Raw genomic sequence first — 23,573 nt, forward strand, 5'->3', positions numbered from 1 at the left:
ATCCATAACTCCTTGGGCTTACCTAACCAAGCTGGAAATTCGGATCCCGCCAAAGTAGCTGAATCAAACTCCTCTACCGGTGTTCGGTTCACATCTTTGTAGCTATGGTCTTTCAGGTTCACACGTGTAGTGGTTTCCATATTTCTCAGGTATATGTGATCGTAGCCCCAATCCTGGACCATTTTCAACTGTCTCATGAATGGTCTTCCCAGTATGATATCATAGTTATTCTCCTTGCCAAAATCGACAATAGCAAAAGTATGTTCGTATTCAATGCCGCAAGAAGTCACTACGACTTTCTCTAATAACCCCATAGGTTTCTCCATGTGTCCATCTGCTAATTGGAGTTTCAACCTAGTCTTCCTTATTGCTGGTTTCCCCCATTTTTTCCAGATTTCTTTTGTAGCAATGGCTACCCCAGCTCCGCTGTCTAGTATTGCCATCGTGTTCACTCCTTGGAATTCAACTGGTAAGGTTGTATTCCCCTCTTCACCTTCGCAATACTCTCCGACCTTGTTTAAGGGTACAGGCTTAGCGTTCTTTTGTGGTTTGCTCAGCTCTTGTATACCCTCTTGCAGTCTCGATGTTGGGTCTTTTATCCCAAATTTCTCCAAGCATTTTCCTACAGTGGTCCACATATGTGGTCTTAGCCTCAAAAGCTCAGCTAGAGTGATAGTGCATGTCACTGGTGTTGACAAGATCTCTATCAATCCTTGCGAGTCCATGACTTTTTCTGATGAGATTCTTCGTGAGGGAAGTGCTCTAATCTCGGATTTTGCTTCATACTCTCCTAAGTATGAAGGTAAGGTATTCAGTGAATGAGGTTTGCTCTCCATTGTTCTAACAGAGCCCCCATCTCCCCAGTAAGATTGCAGATCCAAGTCCACTTGAGATCCTGCCTCAAATTCCACTATGGGAGGATTCCTGATGTCCTTTTCCCAATTTGTCTGATTAGCTTGGCAACTTAGCTCGTTTGCAAAGTTTGCCTCTCTCACTTGTTTCCAAAATTCATTGTAATCCTCATCTCTTCCGTAAGACCTCTGTATGACTGGATGAAAACTCTCTATCTCCTGATCGGTTGTGTTCAATACTATGCGGTCATCCTTGTGTGTATTTTCAGGCTTTTGTGCACTGGGAGTCTTTTCAGCTACCCGTGAAATGATAGTCTCTTGCTGAATTGGGTTTTCCGTTCCACAATTCATTGTTTCTCTTGGTGGTTCTAATAAGGCTTGTGCAGTCTCGATCATTCTCTGGCACATTTCAAGTCTCTGCTTTTCCAATTCCGCGTTTGGGTATGTCATCCACCTCTGTTCTTGTGTTTGGTTGTTCTTTAACCTAGCTTCGTAAGCTCTCATCAGTGCGTCCAATGGTTCGTGTACTTTGTCGACTAGCACTGATCCCCCTGAGCTTAAGCTCGTTGTTTCTTTGATACTCTTTTGTTTCGTTCTTTCCGGGCTCATCTCTCGTTTCCCGTTTTGACTCTCAAGTTTTTCTAATCTATCTTTAGTTTGCTTTAGTTCCTCAGCTAGAATAGCGTCTTCACGTTCTTTTCTCAACTTCATGCGTGCTTTTCTAGCTTTCCATGTGTTTCTCTGACTCCGCGGTCCTTGACTAACCACTTCAGTCGCTAACTTTCCATTCTCAGGTTCTCTAGTGGTTTTCTTAGCTTGAGCTCTAGTAACAACTTGCGTTGGTATCAGAGTTTCATTTTCAGACCCACTGCTGGTAGGAATAGTTTCTAGCATATTCAATGTCGTCTTTTGCACTTTGTTTGGATTCTTTGAACAATCCTCAATGAAGTGAGTAACCCCACACTCAGTGCAATAAGCGTTAATTCTAATGATTTCCGTATGTGGACAAACATTCATCAGATGGTCACCTCCACACTTGTAACAGGGTCCTAGTGCTGGTCTTGGTCCCACTTGATTCGTCCTTTGTGGATAGGATGGTCTTTGTCCTGTTAACCCTCCATGAGCTATGAACATCAATGTTCTTGCGTCCAAATTGTATCTCTCTTCATCAGAAGCACTTGTAACTGTTGGTATTCCAACATTCCCAATCATGCCCCATGGTTCTGGTTGTTTGGGTTCTTCTGGTGGGTAATACACAGTTGGAGACATGTGTGCACCAGATTCTTCATAATAGGCTTGAACAGGCACTAAGGCTTGTTCTTCCTGATTCTCTAAGGTTGGTGCATATCTAATGCCCACTGGTCTTGCTCCTGGTAAAGGTGGTTGTTGTCCCAATACCGGTTGCGGTCTTTCTATCCCCATAGGTCCTGGTACATTTCCCGTTGGGTATCGAGGTACTGGATGTACCTGAGGTGGTGCTAATTGAGCAGGAGGTGCATACTGACGCTCCCTTACATACCCTTTGTTGTAATAGCACTCCTCTGTTGGATGGTTTGTCCATTTTTGTTCAATAGCACACCATTTCAGTGGTTTTGGCAATGGTTTTTGGTATGGTGCCATCCTTTTTAGAGCATCTTCTATCATTTGCTCTACATTTGGCATGGTTGTTGTTTGAACATTCTTTTTAGTGGTAGTCTCGCTCGCTACGGAGGAAGAGCTACTGGATGCAAAATCTGTATCCGCTGACACCTCTCCATAAACCGTACAGTTATCCACTAAGTACAATGCTTCTCTCGTTACTTGCTCGAAACTTGTACAAGCTTTCAAGTGCAAGTCCTTCTTGAGAGTGTCGTTTCTCAATCCTTCAATAAAGAGAACAGATAGTCTGTCATCTTGTGGTCGTTCACGTACTGGACATCTCTCAATGTATTGTTTGAAGCGAAGTGAAGCTTCCTTCACTTTTTCGTGTTCTCTCTGTTTAAAAGCATATATTTGTGAGACCGTATTGTGCTTAATCCCTCGTTTTGAGAATTCCTCAGCAAACTCTCTTAGCAAATGGTCAATGTCATGGAATCCCCCTTGTTCAGTGGTTGAAACCATGTCAATGCCGTACCTTCTAGAGTAAGACCAAATCCCTCGTATTGTGTATGGAAATCTGTTATCTGCTCAGCTCTTAAGACTTGCTTAAAGAGTGACACATGTGCATACGGATCTCCTGAACCACCATACTTCTTTGGCATACACTTGGCTACTTGAGATGGTCTCATACGTCTATGGTCTGCTACCAATCTCATTGCTCCTGTGTCCCGGCTAAAGCTTTCTCTAGCATCATGGACTTCATGGGTTACCCTTGTCGGTTCCCCTGCCCTGAATCTACTACTAGGAGGTAAATGTGATGGTTCCGCTTCGAACCTTGGACCTGGAGTGGTATACGTGGGGATTGGAACTGCACTACCTCGATTCGTATCCATTGACTCTCTGGAATGTAATGATCCCATTGGTCCGGGCTTCGAGTACTGAGGTTGACTGAAAGAGTCAGCAGCCTGAGTTCTTTGTCCTCCTGTCGTCATTGGGTTTTGCACTCCATTTGTTGGTGCTGGTCTTTGTGAGCTAGAAGTAACATAATACTTGATGTAGTGGTCCCCCAAAGTATGTATATCCTTCTAATTCTTTCTTGCCCATTGTTGAGTATTGCCTCCCATACTTGTCGTAAGCGGCAATTTTCACTTCGATCCCTCTGTGTAGGTAAAGACATAAAGTCTTTTTTGGTCTGTCAACTCTCCGGTGTAGGGTTCTTCACATCTATAATAGAGATCTTGCTCCCCATTATTATATTTGTATAGCCCCACATAGATGTTATCAGTGTTGATCCTTGTAGTTTCATTCTCTCTTCTTAACCTCGCATCAGGGAAGTTCATTATTGGTGCTTTCTCCTCAAGTTCTTCATCTACTTTGGCTTTGGTGCCCATCAATCCCCACTTGTCCACAATGTTAGGGTTTAGGACTACCAAGTACATGGTACCCTCGTCATCTAGATATCTATCTCCGCTATAGCTCACAGGCACTAAGTCCTTGAACTCACTAGGTCTATCTTCTATCTTTACACAATAGCGGTCCATTCCATCTTTGTAGATCTTGGCACCTTGCTCATTGTCGTACTGATATTTTATGAACAATAGCTTCATTGTGGCGGAAGGGTTTGATGATCCTGCTGCCATATTTTCTCTGTTGTTCAGGTTCAAGTGTTCCAAGTGTTCGGTGAAAATCTCGTAAGATCTCTCCGAAGAAGTATCAGAAACACTTCCTTCAAAGATCGGCTCTAATGGTTGCACCCAACTTTGGTTTACACTTCCCACGGTTGATATGACACTTGCTTGTTCCCCTTGTTTTGGTTGGTTATTCTGGAGATTCCTGCCCGATCTCAAATTCATCAATTCCCCTAAAGGACTTTAACTTTTCCGTCTCGGCAATTTGTTTTCCCAAGTTTTTGTGGTCAGAATTGATCCAAACTGATTGATACTTGGTCAATTGTTTAATCTTGTCAGTTGGACAACTTCTGTTTCATCAAGTGAGAATTTTGTTGCAGTTATGCTGAAAAAGACATTATACGCGTATGATGTCTTTTTTCACAGATTTGGACTATTTTGGTTATGCTCACTCTCAGTAGCCCCCTTATGCTCTATCCACTCACAAAATTCAGTTTGAACTCTGTTTGAGCAAGTTATGGCTAATTTAGGCTTTTCTTGGCAATTTTCCGCTTTTGACTTGTTTTGGGTCAATTGTGATCCAAATGGGATGAAACTTGAAATATAACCTCTAGACAGCTATTACAATGGATCTGTGTTGGCAAAGTATCAAAATATGTCCAAAATTAGGTCAAAGACATCATACGCGTATGATGTCTTTTTCATCAATTTAGGTCAAGACTTGATATTTATGCTTTCTACAGTGTTTGTAACAATCTTGTCAGGTCAGATATAAAAAATAAGCAGTGGATGTGCTAAAAGACATTATACGCGTATGATGTCTTTTGTCCCAGATTTTGACTATTCTTGGTTTTAAGCCTTCTCCAATGTTTATAATTGAGTTTCAAGTGTTTTTGTCAGGTTTGAATGTAAAAACAAGATCTGAATCCAAAATTTCCTGTTCTTTGCGTTTCTTGGGCTCCGACTTGTCTTTTTGGGTTTCTTTGAGTGTTAATGCTCTTGTTTTAAGTTGAAATTAGGGTATAACCCCCCTTTTGAACACTCTGGTAAAGTGAAAATTTCTGTTTTGGTCTCTGTTTGGTCATTTAGACATCATACGCGTATGATGTCTAAAGTTGCAGATTTCCAGTTTTTTGGCACAGAATCCTTCCTAAAGCTTTCTCAAGTGCTCAGCAGCTCCCAGATACACAGAAAATTTCTTTGACTTTTGTTTATTGCAAGTTTCACTACTAACTTGACGGTTTAGTGATCTAACATGCAATCAACCATATCAAGCAAATAGTCCAATGATTACTAGCTCCAGATCAGGATCAAATGAAGTCCTACCTAAGCTATTCCTAATCATAAAATGGGTTTGGTAATTGTGATTTTAAAGAGATCCACTGTCACTCACGGACTAGCAAATTCTTCTTCTATCAACAACTACTCAACACCAACAAAACAACAAACAAATCTAAGCTAAACTAAAAGTACTGTCAACACGGAAGACCCAGGAATACCCCACTTCCTAGTATCTCTCGAGATCTTCGGAGTCCACCACTCCTAGATCTTTTCTAACTAAAGTATACAAAGTAGTTTATACGACTCACCTCGTAGGATTATTCTAAGGTCACCTACTTAGGGCTCTCGTCCCCGGCAGCGGTGCCAAATGTTAAGGCGGTTGCGCCGCTCGCGGAAGCTAAATAGCGAGAACTCAACCAACAACAGAATTTGTCAGACGAGGACGGAGCTTGACTCACAGGCACATGGAAACAACTAGGTGGGTGTCAAATCACCTACTCGACCTTCTAATGACAATCACTACTAAGGAAATCAAATCTAAGTTCTAAAATACGCAAGTGACTGAAATCCGTACTAAGAACGAATGCTATACGAAACAGGATCTAGAATCATTGAATAGATCTCAAACTCAAGGGGAAGTCTATACACTAGGTAAGAACAACACCCTAAAGACTTGAACTGCAAAATCAACCTATAACCACTCCGTGCAGTAAACGCGTATGAAGACAGGCTGAAAAATACAGCTGACCGAAACTTGACCCCGATGGTACTAATGCGTAGCTCTACTCTTTGTGGTTCTATAGATATGCTGCACGCTCAATTCCGACACACGAGTTGGAAGAAAACTCACACCGATGCTCGTAGGAACTTACCACACATAGAAGCCGATAGCGCGCACTCTTGGTATCTGTGTGTAGCTCTCGCCGTTGCTAACACAATGGCGGTGTCGCTTCTCCAATGGTGGCTCCGTAGCTCGCGTAGCAAGTAGATAAGACTCTCTCACTCTCACTCTCTCTCAGACACAGTCACGACGCTCAAAAACTCACTTTGATTAATAATCTGAATCTCCTTAGGTTACAAAAACTTTGGCTTATATACCTCAGCCTTGGAGGTGAGAGCATCTCTAACTAATTACATCAGCAAGTGAAATTACTTCGGGATCACAAGCTGGAAACTCAATTGAGTCCCGTTACTTAATGAATGGCTCAAATCAAAATTAATGTCGGAAAGACATTTATTACAATCAATGGTTACAAAATGATGAGTGTGAGCAAAAATGTGGGTGTGATCCTCTGCTGGCTCAACATATGGTTATATTCACTGTTCCTCACATGCCATGGAGCTTATGTTCCATTCCAGTTCCTAAAGATCACTTGCCAAAGCTTATCAATTTGCTTAATGAGAAGATACAAATGGGAATTTTGGAGCCATCATGTGCGCCATACTCTAACCGATGGTTCACTGTTCCAAAGAAAAATGGTACTTTAAGGTTCATACAGGATATGCAACCGGTTGACAAGGTAACAATCCGCAATGTGGGTACTAGCCCAATTGTGAATGAATTTGCTGTGGCCTTTGTAGGTTGATCAATTTACTCTATGGGTGATCTTTACTATGGATATGATCAATTTTAGTTAGCTTTGGAGAGTAGGGATCTTACTACGATGCGTACAGCTCTTGGGTTGGTAAGGATCTGCACTCTGCCACAGGGTGCTACTAATTCTATAGCTCATATGATGAATGGCATGAATAAGGTATTAAGGGACTTTATCCCTCATGTTACTATGCATTTCATTGATGATCTACAAATTAAAGGTTGTGAGGAAGGCTCAAAATATGAGGTAAAAGATCAGAGGGGGTGCCGGCAGTTTGTTGCTCAACATATTGCTGACTGTGATGCTATTTTATCCAAGCTTGAAGAAGTTAACTTAGCACTTTCATGGAAAAAATCAACTTTTGGTGCTAAAGAGGTTCTAATTGTGGGGCATATGTGCATTCCAAAAGGTAGAAGTCCAAGTCCAGCTAAAGTTGAAGCTATTCAAAAGATGAAGGAAACGTGCTCTTCGGTTTTACTGAAGCTCGTCGGTTTCTGGGTGCATGTGTATTTTATCTTATTTGGCTGCCACATTTTGCTCATGTTGCAGAAGTGCTTTATCAACTGTTGAGAAAAGGTAAAAGATTTGTTTGGAAAGAAGTTCACACACAGGCTATCAGGAAATTAAAGAAGATGCTTCTTGGGGCTCCGACCTTGAGGAAAGTCGACTAAAAATTCGGAAGGCCAGTAATTTTAACAGTTAACACTAGCCCAACAGGTATTGGGTGGGCTATAGGTCAAGATGTTGAAGAAGGGCACATATATGTGGTTTGATTTGGAGCAAAACTACTCAATGCTCACCAAAAAAGCTACCCACAGGTTAAGAGAGAACTTTGGGGCGTTGCTACATTAAAAATACTTTCTTGGAGCTTTATTCGTGGTAGAAACAGATTGCTTGCCATTGATAGGGATGATTGCAAATTGCTCTACTCTTAATATTGCTATGCTGCGATGAATAGCCTATATTAAGTCTCTTAACTGTGAATTTTGTCATATTGTAGGTAGAGATAATCATGTTGCATATATGCTGTCAAGGGCTAGGTTTGAAGATGAAGAAGAGATGCTGACCACAAGTGATGATGTTGGCTTGAAGTTCTATACCTCTTCTTATCTACATGCAAATTGTGGTAATATTGCTCATACTTTTTTGAGGAGTTCTATGATGGAGAATGGCTTTTGATCCATGGCTACCTTAGCACTCTTACGAAGCATGAAGGGTGGACGAATCAAGAGTATAAAAAGATTAGAAAGAAAGATTACAGCTATTTTCTAAAGGATGGACAACCAAAATGCTCTAGAGGGATACCACAATGTTTTGTTTGTGATAAAGCAACTCAATAGCAAGTTATCAAAGAATTTCATGACACAAAGGGGTCTGGGTAACTTTTGTCAAGATTAAGGATCATTAATGGTGGAAAGGTATGTATAAAGATGTGTCTCAGTTTGTGAGACATGCTTAATATGCCAACAGTATTCTAGTGTGCGACATCAAGATGGATTGCATCCCACCTATCCCACTGGCTATGCACTACAAGCGGGCGGTGGACCTGATTACCATGCCAATAGGTGTTTGGCAGATGCGGGTATACTGTTCTTGCCAGAGAGGATCTTACTAATGAGGTGGAAGGTAGAGCTTTGCGTACTAAATCTACTAGTTCTATATGCAAGGTCTTGCATGAGGATGTTATTTCAAGGTATGGATGTGTTGGTAGAATTATTGCTGATAGAGGAGAGCTGGATGCAGATGAAGCTCAAACTTTCTTTGCTCGCTTGGGCATTACATTGGCTCTCACTATAGCATACAATTCAGAGGGTAATGGTAAAAGTGAAAGAGGGCATCCGTCTATTGTTAAAGCTTTAGCAAAGGCATGCAAGGGACATACTGGTGATTGGCCTAAACTCCTACCATTTACTTTATGGGCTGATCGAACTACACATAGTATGTTACAGGTTTTATGCCATTTTGAGCTAATGTACGTGGGCAAAAACCCTTATGACTATAGAGGAAGTGGTTATTTCTTGGACCGTAATGACATGGGAAGAAGATATTTCTAAAGAAGATTTGCTTGCCTTGCACATTTGCCAACTTGAAAGGTGGCAAGAAGATATTGAACAAGCTAAAGTAATGCTTAAGGAAGCAAGGTTGAAAAATAAAGCAACATTTCATGGTAAGCAAAGACTTTGACCTCATAGTATTAAAGATGGGGATTGGGTCCTTGTATATGACAGTAGCCTAGAGAACTAGTACACAGCTATGCGGAAGATGGTTAAATGATGGTTTGGACCATATGTAGTACTTTATGTTTATGATAACATGAACTATAAGTTATGTGAGCTTGATGGCACTGAGCTCAAGGTGCCTCTTGTGGGAAAAAGAGTTATATTGTTTAAGCAACAAGAAGGTGAGATTAATATTGAAGATTTCAACACAGATCAACCTCTTCAAGATAGTGTTATGTATGCTTCAGACGATGAGTCTGATGATGCTTCTTAAGTGCGGTTGGCACCACAGACGGGAGGCTGTGTAGGTTCAAAGGGGGTGGATGTCGTGCAGCTCCGCTCCCATGCCAGGAAAGATACCAAGAAAATGCACATTGAGTTTGTTTGAAGCTTACATGATTAATGAACAGTGTTCAGGGCCTGGTAACAGGCAAGTTTAATGCTTGAATGTATGTCAAATGCAGCTAAAAGGGCCAACACATGCCTTAATGATGCTAAAAAGGAGTACATGGTAGAAGTGAGCACAAATGGAAGATTGTGATTTGGAACTGTAGTGCTTGAAGTGCTCTACCGGCGTGTCTTTACGGCTCGTCGATTGGAACTACGGGGCAAAAGTTATGGAAGTTTGAAGTTTGAGTTAATTGTAGATCTGTATCGGATTGGGAAACTGCAACTGAGGTGACAAAAATGAAGTGAATGCACGGTCCTAAAGTGCTCACTTTGTGGAGTGTGTCAATCTTTTCAGATCAGTGATCAGAGTTCTTGTTGCCAAGATATTGGCCGGTAAAGGTTCATCGAGGATCGATTCCGTACCAGTTCGGTCCGCTCGGTCGGAGTGCCATCTAGGAATTTTGGCCTCCTCAACAGGTTTTGTATGTGTTCTATGCAGCTTGAGAGGTCTACAAGGATTTATGGCTCATTAGGCAGAGTCCGGCTTGATCAGATAATACGGCTTGGGGTCGGTGACAGTTGCTGGCACTGCTGAGGTGGATAATTTTGGCATTATCTGAGAAGCTGATACAAGCAATTAACAACCGAGTGAAAAATGGAATGCCTTCCGGCAAGTGCAATCACCTATACATATATTCTAGAAGCATGTGGTATTATTTGAGACGCTATGGGCAATAAAATTCATGATGATATTGTTAGTCAAGGACTGCTGGAGAAAGGAGTCGTGCTTGGTATTGCTTTGCTTGGGTGAAAATGCATGTCAAATGTGGTGCTCTTACGAAGTTGAAGGGCCACCCAAGGCAAGTGAGCCAGTGTCCACCCGATGAGGACATACGGCCACCCAAGGCAAGTGGGTCAATGGCCACCCATTTAATAAAATAGAAGCTTTAGTTTGTAAGCAAGAAAAAGAAAGCAAGGAGATGGTGGCAACAGCGAGGGCGACACAGACAAGAAGAAGAAGAGATCAAGGTGGTCTCTACAAGGCCTGTAGACAGTGGGTGAAGAAGGAGAAATGGAAGAGCGTGCTGGGGCGAAGTTTTTTGGGGCCATTTTCGCCGAATTTGGCGCTGGTGTGGGGAGCGGTTGCCACATTAGCCAAGCACACTTTCCCGCACCTAGCAAACGACGGCGCTGTCGTTGCTTAGGGGGGAAAGTGGAGTTATTTTAAGAAAATTTTGGGGCATTGCACGAGGGGAAATAAGGCAAGAAAAAAGGGTTACGAAGGGAGGAAGCAAGGTGAAAAGTGTTGTGGGGAGTGATGACGGAGAACAGAGAAGAGAGTCCGGGAGCTTGGAAGGAAGAACAAAGGGCTCGTTCTCTCTCTAGTGTTGAAGGGCAAAGCGGGTCTCTCTCTCTCTCTCTCTCTCTCTCGCTTGCACAAGGGCAAAGCAAGGAGTATTCTCTCTCTCTCTCTCTCTCTCTCTCTCTCTCTCTCTCTCTCTCTCTCTCTCTCTCTCTCTCTCTCTCTCTCTCTCTCTCTCTCTCTCTCTCTCTCGGGTTAGAGAAGCAAAGCAAAGCCTCGGCAAAGGGGAGAGATGAGCAAAGAGTGGGATTCTTCATCTCTCTTCCTGAGAGGAAGTAATTTGTGACCGAGATAATAAGTAGAAAGAACCAGAATCAGCAACATAGGGAAACTTTTTTCGGCAAATCGACATGTTTAGTCGTATGATTATCGACACCGTCACTGGCAGACACCTTGAATCATTGCAGGCCAAAATACTTTGGCCTAGATTTTTGTAAAAGAGAGCTTAAACTCCTTAATTTGTAGTTAATTAAGTCGACGGTGTTGTTAACAGCACCGCCTTGGCTAACGTGCGTTGGATTTTGTCAGCATCATAAAAATCAATTAATTCAGCACTTTGATCCTGTTTTGAAGAGGTTGCTTGATAACTTTGCGGTGTAGTGCATCTTTTTCCCCTCTTCTCCCACAACTAGCCGCCCACCAATGCTGACCCGTCTCACATTTGGAGCACATATCCTCTGACACCAAATCTTCTTTCATGTCTACTTGAATATGGCTGCACTCATTCACCTGCACAATTTCTTCTTGAGCTTTAGCCAATTCGTTGTTTTGATCCCGTAATTTCTTTTCCTCATGTACTGCATGTATAGGTTCTTTCCAAAATTCATCATGTGTATCCTGAACTGCATGTGTAGATTCTTTGCAAAATTCACCCTTTGTATCCTGAACTGTAAAGCCTCTCCCTCAAAGACTCCTACTTCATGCACAATATCTGCAAAACCCAACTTTTCATACACAGCTTCAACTATATCAAGCCATCTCTCAACAAAGGCAAAAAGCTGCTGCTGATAAGCATAGAAGAGCCTTAATGTTCATGATTGGGTCTTACTCAACTTTTCCTAAGGCTCGATTAAGGCAAACGACGGGCAAAAATCCTACGGGCCATCAAAAGTATTATGCTAAACTAGCAAAAAGATACTATGGTCCTTTCCAAATCTTGAAGCTCATCAATGAGACGGCTTATCAACTCAAGTTGCCCAACCATTGGCTTATACACAATGCCTTTCATGTAAGCCTACTTAAGCCGTACAAAGGAGATCCACCAACTGAACCAATTATTGAAGACCCTCCCGAAGTTGAAGACCAAGAAGAGGTGCTACAACCCGAAGCTGTCCTTCGGCATGAAGACAAGGTACTACGACATGGTAAGATAATCCGACGGTATCTTATTATGTTCAAAAATTATCCTTTTGTCATCATTAGCCTGTAAGAAGGTAGCATCTTGTACAATACACTCATCAATCACAGATTCTAACTTTGATCGTACCTGTCCTCGAATATCTACGTAGTTTGTTAGACTTGGACTCTGTTCTTGATAGCTTGCATAATTCTCATAACTTACCTGTACAATAGCTTCTTTGAAATATTCCTAGTCGTCGTTGCAGACTTTGGTAACCTCTTGAATTTTCTCCTTCAAATCTAAACTCACTATCTGCTCAAAGGATCTGATCATCAAGTCTTCTGGTATCCCTTTAAACTTGGTTTTATACTCATAACACTCTAGATAGCCTTTTGGATCATATCCATCAAAGAATCGCCTTTCGTCGTATACCGCATCTAAAGCTACATCCAAAGCTTCATCCATTTGATTTTTCTTCTTTACGGTCTCCATTTCAAGTAGACATCCTTGAACCAATTGAAGCATCTTCAAAAAATCTAGAACTACTAACTTATCATCAAAACCGTTCGCAATTAACTCTCCAATCAACTTCATCATCTGCTCAAAATTCTCCATCTTTACCTCCCACCCCGACTCGTTTTGTGGGTTCACTAAAGATGTTGAGGGATATGTGTTTGAAACATGAGCTGAGTAGCGCCGGTTGTCCAGCCATGGGAGGTGTGAGAGAGAACAAGAAAAGCAGATACATATGGCTTTGGAAATCACCATAGTCTTCAATTAATCAATTCAAGCTTTCAGTACAATGTAATCGATAGCCAAGGCGGGCTGTTTGTAGCACTGTCACTGGGATTAGCTGAAAATTAGGAGTTTAAGCTCTCTTTTTACAAAATTGATCGGGCCGTTAACGACACCGGGGCTTAAGATGATGATTAATCAGCATTTGGACTGATGTTGGTGAAGAAAAATTTTTCCTGTAGCTTTACCATAGCTCCGATTGCTCTTGGATTTTACAAACTTAAATTTTGCTCACTGCCTCAATCATCATGCTTCAGTAATTAAAAATTATCCTGCAACTTCCTGCTTTGTACGCTTTGCACTACCTTATTTGTCGCTCATAAGCCTCGACTTCTCCGTTAATCGACTTACTTTGATTGCCGTCGGGCTCTGTATGACCTTGGTAATTTCTCTTTTCCAGTTCGACCTTCTTCTTCTCCTCTTTTCTTGCTTCAAGATCTCCCTTATTTAGTATGCAAGCCTGGAGTCCTTCTCCTCAATGCTTTGACTTGAGAGGGAGAACCCTTGTTTGAATTCCCTTTGTCTGTAAGCTTCCTTGCTCTGGCTTTTGAGAGAGAGCCCTTGTTCCCTTTGCCTGCCCTTCTTGAGAGAGAGTCCGCTTGCTTTGCTTTGTTCTTAAGCACGAGAGAGAGAGAGAGAGAGAGAGAGAGAGAGAGAGAGAGAGAGAGAGAGAGAGAGAGAGAGAGAGAGAGATTTCCTTGCTCCTTGCTTTGATATCCGAGGACAAGAGAGACTTTGCTTTTACTTTGCTTCTCTAACACGAGAGCGAGAGAGAGCGGGAGAGAGCCCTCACTTGGCTTTGCTATTAGAGGACGACAAAGAGAGATACCTTTGCTTGTTCTTCTTTACTCGTTCTTGCCCCTTTGTTATACCCTCTTGTTAATGTTTTATTTTTGACTTCCTCCTCTTTCCCTCGTTCCACTCCCCCTATTAATTATAGCCCCTCTTCCCCCTAAGCAACGACGGTGCCATCGTTGCTAGATGGGAAGGCCTCATGATGATGTGGTAGTGTTAGATTTTTAGTTGAGCCAAACACAAGGGACTTGCACCAAATTTTTTGCCTTGGCTTGCTCCCCAACACTCGTTGCATGGTCTCCACTTCCCTAGCCGTTCAATGGCCTACACGAGCTCTCCTCTAGCGTTGCCGCCCCCGCCTCTCCTTGCCATTTCCCTTCTCTTCTTTTGTTTCACACCCTATTAAAAATAGGGTTAGGTTCATGGGCGGCCATTTCTTCTATTTGCTATTGGGCTGCCATACTAATCTTGGCTATTGGGCGGCCCTTGGGCACCACATCAAGCATACATACTGACCAAGAAATGCCAAGCACTCCCAGTGGCCGCTAGGCATATCCCCCAATCAATATGCTCCACGAGCCAACATTTCAGATAAAGAGCTCATCAAGAACTTTTTGTGCTTCGTAACTTACGGCATACATAAACACATTTGACATACATGCCGGTGTCAAGGCTCTCATTAGCACTAAACTGACAATATCATCATGATTTTGTTTTACCATCAGTGTCTCCTGCCCTTGAGATGCAAGTACAGGTGATTGGCTTTGAAGAAAGGCATTCCCTTCGCATTTGGTTTAATTCCCTAGAGTTTCCTTATCGCAACCAGGCTGGGTATATCTTGCAATCATTGTTTTGCACAAGATGACATTTCGGAAATTGTTCAAAGTCAAAAAATTCCCAGATGGCACTCCGATCGAGCCGACCAGATTGGTATGGAACCAGCCCCCGGTAAATCTTTAACGGCCAATACCTTGGCAATTGAAACCTTGATCGCTCGCTGATCTAAAAAATGGATGTGCTCCACAAAGTGAGCACTTCAAGCCCATGCATTCATTTCAATTCTGTCCCCTCTGCAGTTGCCCCATCTCGATACGAATCTGCAATTGACTCAAACTTTAAACGGCCATAACTTTTGCACTATAGCTCTGATCGACAAGCTGTAAAGACAGACCGGTAGAGAATTTCAAGCACTGTAGTTCTAGATCACAATCTCCCATCTGTGCTCACTTCAAGTATACTTATATTTAGCATCATCAAGGCATCTATTGTCCCTTTAAAGCCGCATCTGGCATACATTAATCGTAAATAGCTTGTTACCAAGCCCTGATCTGCGATGATCATTAATCAGGTAAGCTTTAAATAAGCTTGAGGTGCATTTTTTTGGCATCTTTCTTAGCATGGGAACGGAGCTATAGGACAGTGGTATGTACCATCTTTCTTTTGCACTAAAAGGATTGGAGAACAAAAGGGAGAGGAGCTAGGCCTCACCATCCCTTTGTGTACCAGCTCATGCACTTGCCTCATAATCTCCTCTTGTTGAGCTTGAGAAACTCTATAAGGAGGTTTATTAGGTGGTGAGCTCCAAGGTAGAAGCTCTATCATATGGTCATCATCCCCTTGTTTTGGAGGTAACTCCATAGGGATGTCGTCGATAAATATGTCTTGAAATCTATTTAGAAAATTAGACGAGTCTAATTCTTCTTGATTCCTACCACTTTGTTTTGTTGAAGCATTAGCATCATTTAGAGACTCTTTGACAAAAATCATGTACGAGGAAACTGAACTTTTCATTGGCTTATCAAAAGCAGGTGAATGTACAAGTGGTATAGTACGACCAGACTCATTAGCATCTATATACATACTCTTTTCTCTATAGCTGGTGAAGTAGACTCTCCTTTCAGGGAACTTCATGTTGGCAACCATGTGGTTGAACCATGGTGCCCCTAGGATAACATCTCATGTTGAAGAGGAGAGATGAAAAAGGATTCTTTGTCGATGTAGCTTTGGACATGAAGCCTCAACTTCCCAATGAAGGGAGTAACGGAGCCTTGCTATCCCTTGAAAGCTCCATCGCCACTTACAATATCTCCCATATCAAAAGCTTGGATGCTCAACTTAGTGGTCAACTCCATTGATATGCAGCTGTGAGTAGAGCCATGATCAAATAGGATGAAGGGATCATGCTCTCTCACCTTCCCCCAAGCATATGAAAGGGATGATCCTTTGCAATGAGCATCCTCTTTTGGAGCTTCGATTGTAGAAGCTCTAGGAGTCTCATTGCGGGCATTTCTTTTGGGGCAAGAACAATAGCCATGTCCTTGCTCCCCACACTTAAAGAATTTGTGATCCTTACAAAAAGTTTCTAGCTCTTCAGGAGAGTTTTCATTTCTACCTTTGTAAAATCCTTTTTGCTTGGACCAATTGTTGTTGTTGGGATTGCATTGGGAAGCGTTTTGGACATTGTTCTTCCCTTTTGATTCATTTTTGTCTTTTTTCCATGGGCTTGGCATTCCTTTTAGCCACTTGTTGCAAATTGATGAGCGAAGCAACCGTAATGTGGTGGATTACTTCGATGATAGAACCAGGCTGTTGAGAGTTGACATACTCGGCTATTTCTTCAGGTAATTCCACACAAAATTGTTGTATTTTCTCAGCAAAGTTGATCTTTTGAAAGACAGTAGCCTTGATATGTAAATCCCAAAACTTGTCAACATATTTATGGATAGACTCGTTGGAGAGCAACGTCAAACTCCGCCATTCGGTAAGCACTCCAGCTTAGCGAATCACAAGCTTGGGTTATAACTAGCAATAGGGGTAGTCTTTGGACAAGTGTCCTTTCCCCTTTGAGAGAGAGGGCTTGATAAATGCTTCAACAATTAATTTAATTAGTTAAATTCTCATTGGCCCTTTCTAGGGCTCAACCAATAGGCTTTAGGCACAGTATGGGAGAAACTTTAGTTAGGGCCTCTTTGAGCAAGAGGTGCCCCTTGGGTGAGGGGAAGGACATCCATGCATATCCCCTCCTTGTAGGGCTCGCCCCCTTATTTGTAGGCATACCTTTTAATTTTCTACCCCTAAGCACCTTGGCCCCCTAGTTGCTTAAGCACCTCAATCACCTTAGTCATCATGCATGGAAATAGCAAGAGCATGGCCTCTCTCTCTCTCTCTCTCTCTCTCTCTCTCTCTCTCTCTCTTTCTCATCCCCTTAGCCTTAAGGGCTCACCCCCTCCTTGTAGGGGTTGACTTAGACCTTCAAGCACATGCCTAGCTTAAGTTGCACCTTACTTATTAAGCACTTCATGCATGTTAATAATCAAGAACCTCAAGCATAGTCCTAACTCAAACTAAGGTCTAAGGACTTTTAGCACTAACATTTGGAGGTATTTAATGAAGCTAACCCTAAGGTATTTCAAGCTCCATTAGCTAGCATTGGTCTTTGACAGACCCTCTCCCATTAGGACCTATTGACTTTGGTCCCCTGCTGAGAATGACCCATAAACACATGTCTATATTCTAACTCTTGTTCCCATTTATTGTACCACATTAAATGATCAGTTTAATATAAGAAAATCATTTGGGTTAGTTAGATATTAGATTTTATGACATTATCTCTCTCTTGAAATCGTAGTCATCCTCGGCTATGAGGTAGAGAAGATAAAGTGTTAGTCATTAGTCGGAGTTTCTTAGGGGAAGAGGATCCCTTTTTACCCTATAACATCATTCCAAGATGGATGACTAGCCCATTTGAGGCTTGGGAGACCATGCTGCCGCAAGAATGTTTGCTCTTTAGTGCATATCATAGTTCCAAAGTAGAGTGACAATTTCTACTTGGTGTTTGAGAGACGTCGTCAACACAAGCATGATTTTAAGTATGCATACTATTACTTAAATTTGTGCACAATAAAAAGAGAATTAGTCTTATAAGAGAAAAAAATTGTCATTTAAAAGAAACATTTACATTTGCTTACTCTAATGTATCATTGTAAGCATTGGCAAGGTTCATACTATCCTTAAGCTATATTCCTTGCATCCATCTAACATCTCCAAAAGGATAAATTTTGAACCTAATAAGATAAAATTTGAACCTAAATTTTGAACCTCACCATGCCTTAGCACCTTGTCCTCACGTCAAAGGATAGCTTCGGGTTGTAGCACCTCTTCTTGGTCTTCGATTTTTGGGGGTTCTTCAATAATTGGGGTGGTGGCTCTCCTTTGTAGGGATTGAGTACGCTCACATGAAAAGCATTCTGTATGAGACAATGGTTGGGAAATTTGAGTTAATTAGTCATGTCATTAATGGGCTTCAAGATTTGAAAATGACCATTGTAATGAAAATGGCCTATTAACTTTAAAGTAGCAAAAGTAGAGATAACACTTTTGTGGAATTACTTTGTGAGAATAGAGGGTGAACTTAATTGATTGTAGAAACTTAAACATAGCATTTAGTTAAATTGGCATGAACAATAATTTTACAAGAGAGAGAGTTTAGAGAACATGACAACAATTGAGAAATAGATTTATGTGGAGCCACGGTCCCCCCTCCAATAGGCATTTGTATTATAGTTTCTCCCATAAAGAGAGACTTGGTACAATACAATCTTTTGTGTTCCTTGTGACCTTAGATGATGCAATGAATATGGAAATCTTCATGCATCACAATCATAACATAAAATTTGTGGAAAGAATTAGCTATCCCAAGCCTCAATCCCAAGGCCTCAAACACCTTCGAAGGTGGAGAGAGCTAGCAGGGAATGAGGGTAGGGAAGAGGAAAAAGAAACATTCCATAGGAGGAGGAATTAGTTCCTCACTTATCATCACTGTTCTTGCTAGCATACATAATAGCATAGTAATGAAGATGGAGAAGATGGAAAGCTTAAGCATTGAAGCATGGCTCTTCGTTGGATTTGCATTCCATAGCCAAGAGTGTTGGTGTAGGCTCTCAACTTCTCTACTAGCTTGGAGAAGGAGATGGAGCTCTTGCACTTTTCACTCCACACAATGAGGGTGTGTGTGAGTGTGCATGGGAGAGTATACCCCTCAAGAAATCCCATATCTTGATTTGGTTGACCCCCCCTTGTAGCTCATGATTGAAGATCACTGGACCTCTCCAGGCTTAGCCAATCATATGCAAGGGTATATTAAGCAACAAGGGTAGCCATGGGACAAGTGTCCCCCTTTCCCCTTTGAGAGAGGACACTTGATAAATGCTAAAACAATTAATTAAATCTACTTAATTATTATTGGACCCCTTGGGAGGCCAACCAATAGGCGTTGGACACTTCTTGAGGGTAACCTAGCTAGGGCTTGACATGTGTCCTACTTGCCTCTTGAGCAAGGGTTTCCCTTTGGGAGTGAGTGGTCAAGCAACCACCCCCCCTTCTTGCATGGCTCATCCCCTCCTTGTAGGGATTTGAATTGAATTTTGTGACACCTCAAGCCCCTTAACCTTGGACCCAATTCTCACCACAAGCTTGGCCCTTAAGCCCCTCAAGCTTGGGCTGGGTTCCCACCTCAAGTACAATACTAGCATCTCAAGCATGACAAGCACCTCAAGAATCTCAATCGTCAAGCACTTCAAGCATCTCAATCATTAGGCACAACAAGCACCTCAAGCTTGGGCCGGGTTCCCACCTCAAGCACATCCCTAGCTTACCTAAGGTCAAAGGACTTTTAACGCTAACCTTTGGAGTCTTCAATGAAGTTAACCCTAAGGTATTTTAAGCTCCATTGGTTAGCCTTGCTCTTTGACATACCATCTCTCATTTGGACCCCTTTACCATCATTGGCCCCGTGTTGAGATAGATCTATAATCACATGTCTATATTCTACCCCTTGTTCCCATTTATTCTTCCACATTAAATGATCAGTTTAATATGAGAAAATCATTTGGGTTGGTTAGATATTAGATTTTATGACATTACCTCTCTCTTGAAATCATAGTCATCCTCGCCTATGAGGTAGAAGAGATAAAGCCTTAGTCATTAGTCAATCTTGCTTAGCGGGTAGAGGATCCCTTTTTACCCTTTGACATCTTTCCAAGATGGATGACTACCATTTGGTGCTTGGGAGACATAGCTACCGCAAGCATGTCTGCTCTTTAGTCCATTTCATTCTTCCAAGTAGAGTGACAAATTCTACTAGGTGTTTGAGAGACGTCGTCATCACAAACATGATTCTAAGCATTCATACTATTTAAATTTGTGCACAATAAAAAGAGAACTAGTCTTATAAGACAAAAATATTGATCATTTAAAAGAAATTTGTACATTTTCTTACTCTAATGTGGCATGTAAGCATTGACAAGGTTCATACTATCCTGAAACTGTATTCCTTGCATCCTCGTCTAGCATCTTTAAAAGGATAATTTTTGAACTTAATAAGATACCGTTGGATAATCTTACCATGCTGTAGTACCTTGACTTCATGCAAAAGGATAGCTTCGGGTTGTAGTACCTCTTCTTGGTCTTTGATTTTTGGAGGGTCTTCACCAATTGGTTCACTTGGTGGCTCTCCTTTGTAAGGCTTAAGTAGGCTCACAAGAAAAGCATTGTGTATGAGCCAATGGTTGGGCAACTTGAGTTGATAATCCATCTCATTGATGGGCTTCAAGATTTGGAAAGGACAATAGTATCTTTTTGCTAGCTTAGCATAATAATGTTGATTTGCCTCAATCGAGCCTTGGGAAACTTAAGTAAGACCCAATCATTTTCTTTGAACATTAAGGCCCTTCTGTGCTTGTCAGCAAGATCTTTTTGCCTTTGTTGAGAGATGGAAATAGCCTCCTTAATCTTTTGAAAAGATTCTTGTAGGTCATAGCTATACTCATCGGCAGCGAAGATCTTCCCATGTACCTTAAGTAGCAAGGAACTTTTGGGTCTTCCCTCAATGATTTTGAAAGGTTCTTTTTCATAGAAGAGGTATGTATAGTATTACTATATGCATACTCCAGAAGAGGCAAGTACTTTTACCATTGTGAGCGTTGATCTACTTCGGTAACATAAGTCTTTAGTAGATTGAATATTGTAAGATTGGCTATCTCACTTTGGCCATTCGTTTGTGGGTGATAGACTAAAGATAAATTCAATCTTGTACCTAGATTTTCAAAGAGACCTTTCCAAAAATTACTGGTCATTCTAGGATCTCTATTTGACAGGATTGATGTTGGCAATCCATGGAAATCTGTGATATGAAGAGAGTTGCAATTTGGTGTGCCTTAATAGTCTTTTTGATAGGAATAAATCGTGCTTGCTTGCTGAACCTGCTGATTGTTGTCCATATTCTCATATTTCCATGGATAGACTTGGGTAATCCAACGATAAAATCCATGGGTATACTCTCCCATGGTGAATTTGGGATAGGCAATGGCTGGAGTAATCTAGGTTGCTTCCCTCTATCATACTTAGTATTTTGGCATACCACACATTTTGAAATATACTCTTGTATGTTTACTTTCATGGTAGGCCAATAGAAATACGTCTCTACTCCTCGAAGAGTAGGTTGAATGCCTCTATGCCCCACATATGAAGGAGCATGGGATTCATACATGCATTTCTCACGAAGGGAGTGGGTAACACATAGCCGATTGCCGTGGAGAAGATAACTATCCTACAAGGTGAATGGTTCCTCTTTCTTCCCTAAAGCAAGGGCTGACATTATGTCTCTATAGTCAGGGTCAGTAGCATACTCATCTATCATAGAAGATAGATCATTGTGAGTAGATATACACACCGCATTAACTTTTGGTCGTCATGGAAGTGCATTGACCACTTGATTGTGCTTACCAGCAATGTGAGAAATATGGAAATTAAATAGCAAAAGAAAATTTTCCCACCTCATTTGTTTGTTGGAAAGCTTGGTTTGCATCATGAAGGACTTGAGACTTTGGTTGTCGGTTCATAGAATAAATGGAGTCCCTAATAAATAATGCTTCCATGTGTCTAGGGTATGTAGAAAAACTAAAAGATCTTTCTCCTAAATGCCTAAGGCACGTTCATCTGTATTGAGCCTTCGGCTCTTATATGCTATGGCATGCTCTTCTTGAAGCAAGACTGCTCCAAGGGAATCACCACAAGCATTACATTGGACTTGAAATGGCTTTGAGAGATCCGGAAGCATGAGGACTGGTTGGAAGATAAGCTTCTCTTTGAGCTTGTCAAAAGCATTTTTTTCCTTAGCAGTCCATGAATACTTAACATTCTTCTTTGTTAAGTCATGTAATGGTCCCCCTATTTTAGGCCATTCTTTTATTACCTCCAACTTTGATGGATCCATCCGGATACCACCTTGAGAAATAATATGACCTAAGTATTGAATCTCTTGAAGGAAAAATTCGCTTTTCTTTTGGTTGAGAAAAAGCTTGTTCTCCCTGAAAAATCACTTAGATATGTTTCTTGTGTTCCTCCAAGTACTTGGAGTAGATGATGATATCATCAAAGAACACTCTAGTGAATTTGTGGTAGGGTCTAAATATTTTCTCCATTAAATGGTTGAACATGGCTGGTGCATTAGTCAAGCCAAAAGGCATGACTAGATATTCATAAAGGCCAAACATTGCAAAACATCTTCATCCACTATCCTTAGTTGATGATAGCCACTTTTAAGGCCAATCCTACTGAAGTAGGTAGAGCCTTGTAGATTATCAAAAAGATCTTCTACTCGAGGCACGGGAAATCTGTTTTCGATAGTGATATGGTCTAGTGTTCGATAGTCCACACACATACGATATGAACCATCTTTCTTTTGCACTAAAAGGAGTGGAGAACAAAAGGGAGAAGAGATAGGCCTCACCATCCCTTTGTCAACCAATTCCTGTACTTGTCTCATGATCTCTTCTTGTTGAGCTTGAGAAACATGATAAGGAGGCTTGTTAGGCGGTGAGATTCCTGGTAGGAGCTCAATTCAATGGTCATCATCCCCTCGTTTTGGAGGTAAGTCCATAGGGAGATCATCGATGAACACATCTTGGAATCCTTATAGAAAATTAGACAAGTCTAACTCTTCTTGATTCCTACCATTCACATTTGATGAAACATTAGGACCTTTTAGGGACTCTTTGACAAAAATCATGTACGCAATCAAAAGCAGGTGAATTGACAAGTGGTATAGTACGACCAAACTCACTAGCATCTATATACATGTTCTTTTCCCTAAAGGTGAAGTAGATTCTCCTTTCAGGGAATTTCATGTTGGCAGCTATACGGTTGAACCATGGTGCCCCTAGGATAGCATCCTCATGTTGGAGAGGAAAGATGAAAAAGTCTTCTTTGTCGACATAGATTTGGAGATGGAGCCTCAAATTCCCAATCAAGGGAGTAACGGAGTCTCGGTGTCCCTTGAAAGCAGTGTCGGCCATTATAGCATCTCCCATCTTGAAAGCTTTCAGAATGCCCAACTTGGTGGCCAACTCCGTTGATATGAAATTGCGAGTAGAGCCCGGGCCAAACAAGATAAAGGGTCATTCTCCCTTACTTTTCCCCAAGCATAGGAGAGAGGTGCACCTTTGCTATGAGCATCCTCCTTTGGAGCTGCGATGGTGGAATACCTAGTAGTCTCATTTCAAGCATTTTTCTTAGGGCAATAACGATAGACATGTCCTTGCAAAAAGCTTCAATCTTTACAAGAGAGAGTTTTTTTTTACCTTTGTAAACTCCCTCCTCCTTGGACCAATTGTTGTTGTTGGTGAAATGCCTTGGGAAGAATTTTGGGCATTGGTTTTCACCTTTGCATCATTTCTGTCTT

Source organism: Adiantum capillus-veneris, chromosome 16 (assembly GCF_014529385.1).
Source record: "Adiantum capillus-veneris isolate H3 chromosome 16, ASM1452938v2, whole genome shotgun sequence".
Classification (NCBI taxonomy): Eukaryota; Viridiplantae; Streptophyta; class Polypodiopsida; order Polypodiales; family Pteridaceae; genus Adiantum; species Adiantum capillus-veneris.